This window comes from Atractosteus spatula, chromosome 4 (assembly GCF_055471065.1).
Source record: "Atractosteus spatula isolate fAtrSpa1 chromosome 4, fAtrSpa1.hap1, whole genome shotgun sequence".
Classification (NCBI taxonomy): domain Eukaryota; kingdom Metazoa; phylum Chordata; class Actinopteri; order Semionotiformes; family Lepisosteidae; genus Atractosteus; species Atractosteus spatula.
Window position 1 is genome coordinate 27,951,895 of NC_142709.1, and position 11,533 is coordinate 27,963,427.

Sequence of the window (11,533 nt, forward strand, 5' to 3'; positions counted from 1 at the left end):
TTTTCATGTCTTTCTTTTCCGCAATACAACAATGGCATTTTAGAGAACAGTGGACAATGGCAGTGATTTGAGGGCCCAGCTTTAATTTGAATGTTTATAAATGTCTCTCTGTCAGACTCTTTAAAAAGCAGGTTTTATATAACCACTTCTCTACACTATATATTACCTACACCACTTCACTACAGAAAATGTAAATGGAGCACTGCTATTTAAGAAAAGTATAATACTTTTACTAAACCCTCAAAAAAATTTCAAGTCTCATTTTGATGTTGTTGTTTCTGTTTCTTATTTTTTTACTCCAAAAGAAAAATCTGGGATAAATGTAAATTACTGTAAAATGTCTTAAAGTCGCAAAACAAAAATAAAAATAAGAATATTCTAGGACATTTTGTTAGATTGGAGATTGAACTAGAAAAGCTAAGTGTGTAATTACTATTAATTAGAGGTATCGGGCTGATTCAGTGTTTCGCCTGTAAATTTTAATTTACATTTAAAATATGAAACTACATTTTCATAGCTTTTTAATATTTGTGAATCATCCTGAAAAGGTCGTTTGAGCTAGATGAACTCCTGGGGGTATTAATTGAGTTTAAATTTTGGACATGAGATAGAATGGGCATGATCTTGTTTTTCTGGATATACTGTAAGATTACTGGAAAAACCTGATAGTGTGCCCAGGGGCTATACTAATGTGCACAGAGATCTTTAGAAGATCCCAATCCTGACTTTTGAAAGCTACAATTAATTTTGTCTGGTGCAGTTCACTCATGATTGAAAATGATACTGCTTCAGGTAGAATAAAGAAAAGGTTAGAGGTGACATGATGGACTTCCAAGAAGCAATTAAATGGGGTTGTAGCCACAGGGTGAAAAGACAGAGTATTATCTTGATTTAATCTTCAATTCAGATGATTGATTATTTGGATTTTGCAAATATCTGTATTGGCATTAGCAACCTTTTCCATTTAGCAAGCCTTTTAGAGAATATTTTGTTGCTGTTGTAGTTTTTCGTAGACACGCCACACAACAAAACAAGGTTGCATTTGGATTAGAGGAATATAAGGCAATAAAAAGCCTTCATTCTTTCCTTTAAAGAAGAGGTATCAAGGATAGCCTGATACTAACAGATGGAGAGCTGCACTCTGTAAGTGGATTATCCTGGCACTCCCTGTGTGGTCAACCTGAAACAAAGATGGGAGACAATTTCACCAGCGGCTAAACAGTGGGCAAAATACTGCAGAGGGGAAAATAAAGTAAATTCTAATGTGAGGTTCATTATGACACATTACAATCATCCTAATTCTGAAATAATTTATTTTCATTTGAAGATATGTAGAAAACAGAAAGACATCTAGATGACAATTAGTGTAACAAGCTTCCCAAGATTTCAACAAGCCATTAAAACATTACACATGCAAAACAAGTGGGATTTACAAAACTAATGTTGTGCAGGGTCTCTGTCTCAGATGAGTTGCTTATTATGGTTTGAACACCTAAAACCAGGGTGTTGTGTTGTATGATGTGTCATAAAGTAAGTGGGTTGAGAATTGTCAGAGAGGGAGGGGTAGCAATGTGTTGCTGGAGATATAACCACTTCACAATCTAAATCTCAGCAGAATCCAGCCTTCCATAAAAATTAACAAGCATTCAGGGTGGAAAATGCACACACACAGTACCTGTATAGTACTTTGCTACGTTCTAAGATGGAGGAAGTGGGGGTTTTCTATAAAGTGTACACACAATAATTTGGCAACTGCTTATTTTTAGACACAATTTGGGTAGACAGGTCAGAGAAGCCCTGAGGTCATTATGTACTTCAGACTACAAAAAGAAAACAAAAAAAAAACTTATGACGGGATGAACTGTGTCTGCCATCAATACAAATAATATATAATAAAGGTTTGCCTGGCTTTTTTAAGGTGAAATGCCTGAGTGGTTAAGCATGTCTGATGATCTGTATATTCTTGGACATCTTGTCATTGTTCATATCTCAGATGACTTCCTAATCCATTCAGGTAGCATTTCCACTGTAGCTTCAACCAGTTATGTTCCATGGCAAAATAAATTGGAGTAGTAGAATATAACACAATACAACAAAGGTCATAGGTAAATAAAAACCTGTTACACAGGCCATTCAGGATCGGGATTGACCACAACTGTTCTATGTAGGGGTTTTTAACTGTGTAATCATTCAATTATAACATAACATCCTTTTCATTTAAATTCTGTTTTTAACTATATATCTGTCATGCCCTCTGCAGCCAGAGGGCGCTCCTTCTCTGTCCTGTCCCTAGTTTCCTGCCTGCTGTCCTTCTGGTCCCTCTCTTTCCCTTGGGCTATATATTTCCGGGTCTTGCACTCCGCCCTCGCTCAGCATTGACGTTCGGATGTCCTGAGACCCGCCTAGCACCAGGTCGCCCCACGTCCGCTACCTGAGGGCATAGGTTTCTATACGGCACTCCTGAACTCTTTGCACTAACGAGCCCGGGCCTTTTTCCCGTTCCGCCGCTACGCATATGGGTCTTTATCCGCTCTCCTGCTCTCCACGGTTTGTCCCTTTGGACGTCCGTGACAATATCCTAACATTTCAATGATAGATAAAAGTTTATCTTAATCTATAATTTTCTCTAAATCTTTTTGAATATCATTAATAGATATGAATGTTTCTGCTAGTGCTACTATTTTGGCATAATTTATTAACTTGACAGTTTTACTACAGTAACTGTATCAGAATCACAATTATTGTTATATACTGTACTGTACAATACCAGGGAGAATAGTGGTACTAATACAGATCCCTGTGGTACTCCACTGATTACATCACCCCCACGGATTCATTTTTTTATGCACTCCTTGGTTTATTTTAACAATTATTAGTCCAAACAGATGCAAATCCTTGAATTTTAGGGATACTCTGACTAGCTCTTTGATTTGTTGCTCTTCTATAGTCAGATAGCTCTATGACAGATGAAGATTAAAAATTTTAACAACGAGAAAATGGGTTATTGTATCATTGGCACAATTTTATTTGGCCTTAGCTATAAAAATGCTTTGCTTAAAAGTAGGCTAAAGTGACATTCATATTTTCCCAGTGATATTCCCTGTATAACTCTGTATACTTAGCATATCAAGACATTGCCCATTCCAGAACATTGATAAAAGCTGAACGACATCTCTTACCCGCTTTCCATGGTGATTACAGCTGCGTTTTCTTTTTCATCCTCACTGCATGAAAGCGTTCTTGGTACATGAGCCAAACATAAAAGGGAAACTGTTCTTGTAGGAAACAAGCTCTGTAGGCTGAGAAGTTAAGGAAGTACATTTCTCTCTGTATCTGTATTGGATCTCATCTTGATTATTGTCTGTCATCTCTAAGCACAGTGATGGACTCTGTATAATTGACATTTTCCTCCAATACACGGTCCACATTTTTTCAAATGCAAGGTTTGCCAGTTCCTTCAAACAGTAACTAACATCAAAGCATTTTTACCTTCTTTGAAAAAGTATATCATTAGAATGTGTTCTTTTTTATTTTTTATCGAAAAATCCCCCTTTAAAGCTTATTTTATATCAGGTAGGAAGTCTTTTTTATGTTAACTTTTTTTTCAAATTTTAACTTTAACATGTTTTCTAATTATTTTCAAATTGAAATATTTCTATTGTCTGTCAGCCATTCTCACAATGATTACCTTAGCATCTACTAATAAATAGGTGTGTAAAAAGCTCTCCCATTGGGTAAGACCTTCAAATAAGTTGGAAAATGCAACTATTTATATAGAACAGCCATGTTGTCAAAAACAGTGCTCATTTTTCATGAAGTGGCTGGATGAGATCCTATAATCAACTATTTAGATTGTAAAATTCTAACACTGGTCTACCATTATTCTTCAGATTGTACTTGTGAGAGCTACTGGTCCCTGATGTTCACTTTTTCTTCCCTTTTGACCAAGATTTATTACTTAGCTCTTTGTCTAAGCATGTTCAGATGTCACTTTGACATGAATTATGCTCTATAAACAAAAGTGATGATGGTGGTAAATGTACTGTAAGTAAACAGTGTTTTCTGACATAAACCTAATTATTATGCTGTCAAAAATTGCATAGAATATTACTGTATTGCAAAGAGCTGTGAAATACACATATTACACTAATAACGCAGGCAAAAAAGAAAAACTCCATTGAACTCTCATTAGCTGTTAATAACATTATTAATGATTACAGATGTTTTATTTAAAACATATTCATATCTTTTTTTATTTATAACAGTTTTATCAATAATATTATTATTATGCTTTATTTATAACCAACACATCTTTGGACTTAATCTAAGACTTAATCACCTTCAGGGAATAAAGCAATCCTCATAATTAGTATTTGCTGGTGTTTTTGTTCATTTGGTATCATATATTTATTAGGTCCTACTCTACCTTAAAACTAGAAACTTTAATTGACTTCATGAAACAAAAAGTTGGTTTTAGTGTACACATTTTATAAAACACGATTACAAATCCAACAGAATTAATTATTAATGACATGTGGCAAAAACTGAAATGAATGTGTAATGACATGTTTAACAACTTGCCAGACTGTGTGGAGAGAATGGAATTGCAAACATTTTCAATTCGGCAGCAATTTCACAGTTGGCCAGCTCAAAGAAAAAATTCAGAAAATTTAGAAAAGTTCATGTCAGCAAGCAAGGGGATTCTGAATATTTTCAGATTTTCTTTTCATAATAAGATGTTCTATTTAATGTAGATTCATTTTTGTTCCTTAAAAAAGAACCTGAGTTCAAATGTCATTAATACCTCAAAGGCTAAATAATATGAGTGTAATGTTTTATGTGGACTGGAAATACTGCTCATTGAACGTGTCATTTTTAAGTGAATGCTTAAAGCTGGTTATACTCTTAGTAAAGTTTGTGACAAATAATGATTTGGTGGTAAGATGTGACATAAAACCTTCACTTAGTATGTAATGCTTTACAAACAGCTCATTATTTAATCACAACATTTAAAATTTAAAATTGAAAATCTAGTACATCTTTCCAAAAAAAGCCATCTGAGAATAAAACAAACTGCTCAACCATGTTGTTGAAACTGATATATCCCCTGACATGAACTGATATACTGTATGATATATACTTTACAGTATTACAGTAAGTCCATAGTGACATACAGGAAGTATTTTGTGACATCTGGTGTTCCCCAGGGCTACTTTCTGAGCCCTCTTCTTTTCAGAATATACAGTACTTGTCACCACTTGACTAGATAATCAGTCACCATGGTTTTAACATCCATCGTCATGACAGTCAGTGACTCAGTCCTTAATTCACTCAGTAATGCAGGCACAGACCTAAGTGTCACTACAGACTGCTTGTTAGTGATTAAAACTTGAATTAATACTGTATGTAGCTCACTATTGAAAAGATAGAATTGATGTTTCTGTGGCCACCACATAAACAGTGTAAAGTGGATGCCTCTAATAATGCTTGATGGTTTGGAGAGTAGATCAGTCACCCAGATACAAAATATTGTTGTTCTTTCTGACACCACATTATTATTTGCGACTGATGTCAGAAATAATACAAGGTTGTCCTTCTTTCACCTGCATAATATTTCCTGTTTATGACAAGGTAAGTCCTGTTTTTAATGGATAATGAAGGCTTCGGTAGAAGTAGAAGAAAGGACAGTTAACAAGCTCCCAAGTAATACTGTATCCTTCTGTGACTGCCTGAATTTGTGCTCATGTCAAACTGTTTCTGAATAAGTAAGGGGTATCAGCACAAGTAGTACTGTAAATGGCTAACATGATCAATGGCCATTCCTGGCGCCTATCTGTCTGTGAGATTCTTGGGAACATCTGGATTGCGGTCCTAGATGTCAGAGGTCATTGTTACTCACCTCTCACCTTGACCAACCAATTTGGAACCTGCAGGGTGTGGTAACCCCACATAAGTCTGAAATGCCCACTAAACTTTCAACCAATCATCACCTGTCTGGTTTTGATTCTGGTTTAAAGAGATACTGCACAGCTCAGAAACTTTGCTTCTCCGGCCAATTTTTACACCCTCAGGGACAATTATGTGACAGCCAGTGTTGTCTTTATAGGGACTGGAACCTTGTTTCAGCAAAATGTCGGCCCAGGGAATGCCCATACGTAAATCGCTAGCCAATGCCAATGTGGACGCTTCGCTTGATCACCGTTCAGTATACGTTTGGACTCTTGTCGACAATCTGAATACATTTTTATTCAGCAGCAGCGCTACACCGAAAGCAAACCAAGTTTCTTCACCCTAAAGAGTGACTTGCTTGGACCCGCAGACACCCTCTGCATAGACACTTTCTACTAGTCAGTCAGACTACTAGTAGGTCCCTGAGAGAGACACTGCTGGTTGCGTCACCACAACAGAAATCTCTCTTCCTAATTCGTCCGACTCCGAGCTGCATCCCGACTGGTTGTCCAGGAGCCAGAGAAAGCTGGGTCTACGCCTATTTAATGCTGCAGCGATTGGATGCAGCCGCTAGCTGGTTTTTGGTGTTCGTGCCAGGAAATCTGGATAAATAAACCCAATGTTCTACATTGCATCTCGAGAATTCAATTGTTACCTCAACACAAGTTGATATCAATTCAATTTATATGAGTAATGTATGTACTTTTGAGTAGCTAATGTAGACTGATTAACGATAGTATAGCCGAACGGTATACTGAAGCATATTTTTTGTTTGTATCTCTTCGTGATTATATATAGTACCTTGTATTTTAATAACCCTCGAAGTAAGATCAGCCATTTGTATCCAGGCAGACTGTTATATGTTTTAAATGCACATTTTATGTATTAATAAATGTATCTCGTGTATTGAATCTGTGTGTGTGTGTCGCTGATTGAATTATTTTCTAATATTCATAACGAATCACCTCATTATTACTGCTACAATTAATAAATTGCACCAGTAAATTCACAGAACCCCTACTGAACTATTGTAAAAAATGCAATACAGTACAATGAAAATCAAACAAAAATCTACTGTTATTGATAATAAAAAATGAAAACAAATGTAAAGTTATATACTGTACCATCTCTCACCTTAATCGGATTTTCCATGTTTATAAGAAGGCACAAGGACACACTATCACTGAAAATTCCCACTTCAGTTCAATTAAAATAACTATGAAGGGGGCTAAATTCTTTTGTAAAATTTGCTTTGTGCACTCACACGAAATGAATTGAACTCAATTTGGGAAAACAGAGCCCAAAGGAGCCAGGTGCGAATATGCCCTTGAAGGAAGAGTGTGCACAAAGATCAAAGTACAGTAAGTTAAGAAATACACTGGGGTCTTTAACAGTATCTGGGAAGGCACACAAACCAAAACCAAAAAAAGAGCCTAGTTCTGTCTTTAAAAGTTTTAGCTAACTTTGTTATTTTTCTTACACCAGGCTGGGCAGAAAGATGGTTTTGCAGCATACTGTACATCAAAACAAAACAAATTAGAGGCCTTTTCTACAAATGAAGTTAGTAAGTTCAGGTCCAGCTTCTTCTCTAAACAAAGTTTGAAATGATTTCTTTAAGCTCCTGATTTCTGGCTTTGTCTTAGCCCTTGTTATACAGCAAACAACAAATCAGCCTTTGTTAGTGTATCCTTTATCCCTGTGCTGATTGTTTCTGCACAGGTGTGTCTGTTCAGCTGGTGCTCATTTCCTCTTTGTGTGCCAGGTCCACACCAGCTGGGTGCTATATGGGGAAAGAGGATTAAAGGTCATCGAGTATTCCTAGCATTTATCTGGGACTATTCTCCTGGTTTTGACATGTTCACCTCCTGTTCATTTACAGTAGCAGATCAACCCTGGTCCTACAGTTGCTATACCTGTGCCACTTTAAGAAGCAGACCTAAGTTTAGATCTGACCAGGGCCATATTTTCATTTTGGGAGTGTTCACACTTGAGAAAAGATGGCCCTGATTTGGCCCAGAGCCAATCTAAAATGTGTGAAAATGACCTATGAATTTTTTCTCTCACTAATAATTCATGCTCTTCATGCTCTACTATATTGACATGACCAGTTTCAAAACCTTACTACAAAAGATTTTTTTAAATCTCATCAATCTTTGTTCACTGTACCACAAAGTTCTTATGTATATCATATTGTGCATATTTGTATTGACTTTATGACAGACTGTGCATGCACTCTGTGAACTGAGGTAATGTATTTGACACACAGATACAGCAGATTGAACCTCTGTCTGTCAACAGGACCAAAACCTACTGAATAAAATGCTCACCTTACATAATTCAGAAATAACATTGAAGATTCACTGTAAAATGAGCACTTTGAGGGATTTAAAAAACGCTCTAGTTGAATATATTTTATGCAGTGATTTATTCTCCTGAAATGTATTCTGTTTTAGTGTTTATCCTGAGGGTGCAATTCATTTTCTTTTTTGTTGTTTTTAAACAGTTAAATTGGATTTTGCAATTAGTTTTAGAATAGTACTATAGCCCATGCAACAGGTTTCTTTTATGAGCAGACAACAGAATATTGTTTCTCACACTTCTGTGTATCAATAGTTTTGGACTGAGTGTTATTATTGTTTTTGTGAGCAGATCTGAAAGCAGTGAGTGTAAACATCTATAACAAGAGGCAGTGTTGATGTTGACAGTTCACCAAATGTGTTGTGTTCTGTCATTTGTAGCAGGTAAATATAGGAAGGCTGTGTTAAAAATGAGTGAAAATACAAGCTGTGTTCTTATAAAAGGTAAAGTATATTGATAAACAGTGAAAGTGCATAAGTATTAATTTTACACTGATAGCTCATCAAGAACATAGACATAGTGAATAAATGTTGTGTTGTTCAAACCAAGAAGTAACAAACTGGAAGTATGGTGATGAGGGGAGAAATCTTAGCACAATAATGCCTTTGGTGCAGATTAACTATAATTTTACTGCTTAGTAAAATTGACAAATTTCTTGTGCCAGCAGTTTTTCTTTTCCTGCAAGCCAATCAAGAAGTATCAGTTTTCCCAACTGGACATTCCAAGATCATAGGGAGCTACTGTAGGATTACAATGACTTGGCTTATTATACAGTATACAGTATCATTCAGGTCTTGCCATAGCCAGCTCTCCTGACACTGGTTACCTGACCTCGGTCCGTCAGAACTAGAGCATCACCGGGAACATCAGTTGGCTGGAACTGTACAGGAAGAGTGGCAGCGCAGCTCAAAGCAGTCTAACCAAATGTTAATCAGCAAGAATCAACATTCTTGTGTTAGTTTTCAGAGATGTTACATCAGATACTAACTCTGTAATATCATTTTGACCATGTACAGTATTATCTGTCATATAGATCTGTTATCTGTAATTCTATAATCTATATTTCTGTTCTGTTTTTTATATTTATCTATCCATCCATTTTCTCACCACTTCATCTAAAGCAAGGTCAGCCTATCCCAGCAAGCAATGGGCACAAAGTGGGATACAACCTGGACAGGATGCCAGTCCATCGCAGGGCACACACAGACATAGACATGCACACACTCACTTTTCCCAGGGCCAATTTTCCGAGAAGTCAATTAATGGACTGTGGGAGGAAACTGGTGCATCCAGAGGAAAACACAGGGAAAACTTATAAACACCACACAGATAGCACCCCAGGAACTGAACCCAGGGCCCCAGCACTGCAAGGCTAACTTCTGTGCCACCGATTTGATATTTATTGCTATAGATATTGCTTTCAGGCATTATACTGAAGTGACAGCATTGCTGTATTATATGCAATATGCTAAGCTTCTATGGCCTTTTAGAAGAGATTTACAGTAGATTTACTGCTTCTGACATGATATTTAAACTTTTAAATACCAAAGAATGTGGTCATTTTGATTGCATGCTTATTTTGCTAACATTTTTGAATTACTGTATAAACTTTTCCTATACCTTAAACTTTACATTACAATGGCAGTATTTTCACCTTTTTAAAATATCTCTCAGAAGTTATATTTCTTCGTATCCCTCTTAAAGGTCTGCATCACCTAATGCATCTTATTTTTGAGAGGTTTTATTTCTACTTTGCGGAAACCCTAGAAATAACAAAAATTGTTTAAAACACTTCTAGCCCTATCTTATTGAAATATGACATGATGATATTGTAACATACAGTATTGAGTCAGATGATAAAAAGTTATAAGGCTAAAAGCTTCACTATTGTATCTGGCATTCTGTATACCTTGCATTGCTAGTTAGATGTATTATCTTATGTACATGGTATCAATCTTCTCTGACATTCTTGAAAAAGAATAATATGCGGGGACACAGCCTCAGCTTTGAGTGTTTTAGGTGTGGTTATTTGACTGGTGTCTAGGTACTGTTCTATTCACAATGGATATTAAAAGCTTCAGTACCTTTATTTACATTAGTGAAGGTTAAATTCATTCCCATCCTTCCTTAAATGGACAGTGAACAAGCCTCCAAGTGATATCCTAATGAGACTGCCAGAACCTGTGTTAGATTGTTGTTCTTTTTAACCAAAGTTTTTGTGAACATGTGAGGGGTGTGTATACCATTGTGAATACAGGGCCAACATTCCCACAAGCTAATTAACCTACCAGTATGTCTTTGGATAATGGGAGGAAACCGTAGCACTCAGTCGACATAGTATACACTTGTCTGCTTGGTGAGAACATGGTGAAGTTATTAATCAGACCATATCACATTTCTCTATTCCTCACCAATTAACATGCACTAGACATGCGCTGCCAGGTGTGATGAGAACTTTGTGCCCTGCAACCTGCCTATTGTATCTCAGTTGAATTCTCAGTAGACAATTTTTGATTAAACTGATGCTTGCTCTCTCCCAGGTTTAAATTGTTGGTTAATTGATCTGCAGTTGCTCAATCATTTTAGATAGATAGATACTTTATTGATCCCGTGAGGGAAATTGCAGTGCAACAGCAGCTTAACACACACAACACAGCCACAATGTAACGAATTATATAATAATAGTACAATACATACAATACAATACAAGAGTTACTCACAGTCCAGACGCACAAGAACAAACTAGAACAGAACAGTACACAGAAAATCATATCACACTCATATCACACATATGGATATAAATATAGATGTAACTGTAGATATAAATATAAATGTATTGCACAGGTCCCTGGCATATATTGCACAGAAAGTGGTTGTAAACGGGAAAAAGAAAAAGAAAAAGAAGAAGAAGAGAACAGATGTAGCAGTAGATGTGTAGATGCGTTTAATCCAGATACAGGTCACTGTCGATGTTGCCTCTGCCAAGACGCAAGGTGGATGCGTTGTACAGTCTTATGGCAGACGGCAAGAATGACCTCCTGTAGCGCTCCCTGTTGCACCTTGCTCTTTGAATTTCTGGATGGATATCACAATCCTGGAGTACATGCATCTGCCCACTGTAGCCATTTGCTTCTCAGAGTTCCATGCTGACAACACCTCACACAAAATTGTTTGTGAAACATCAGCAAGTTGAGCTGTCGTTGTCACTGAAGCTCCTGTGAAATGC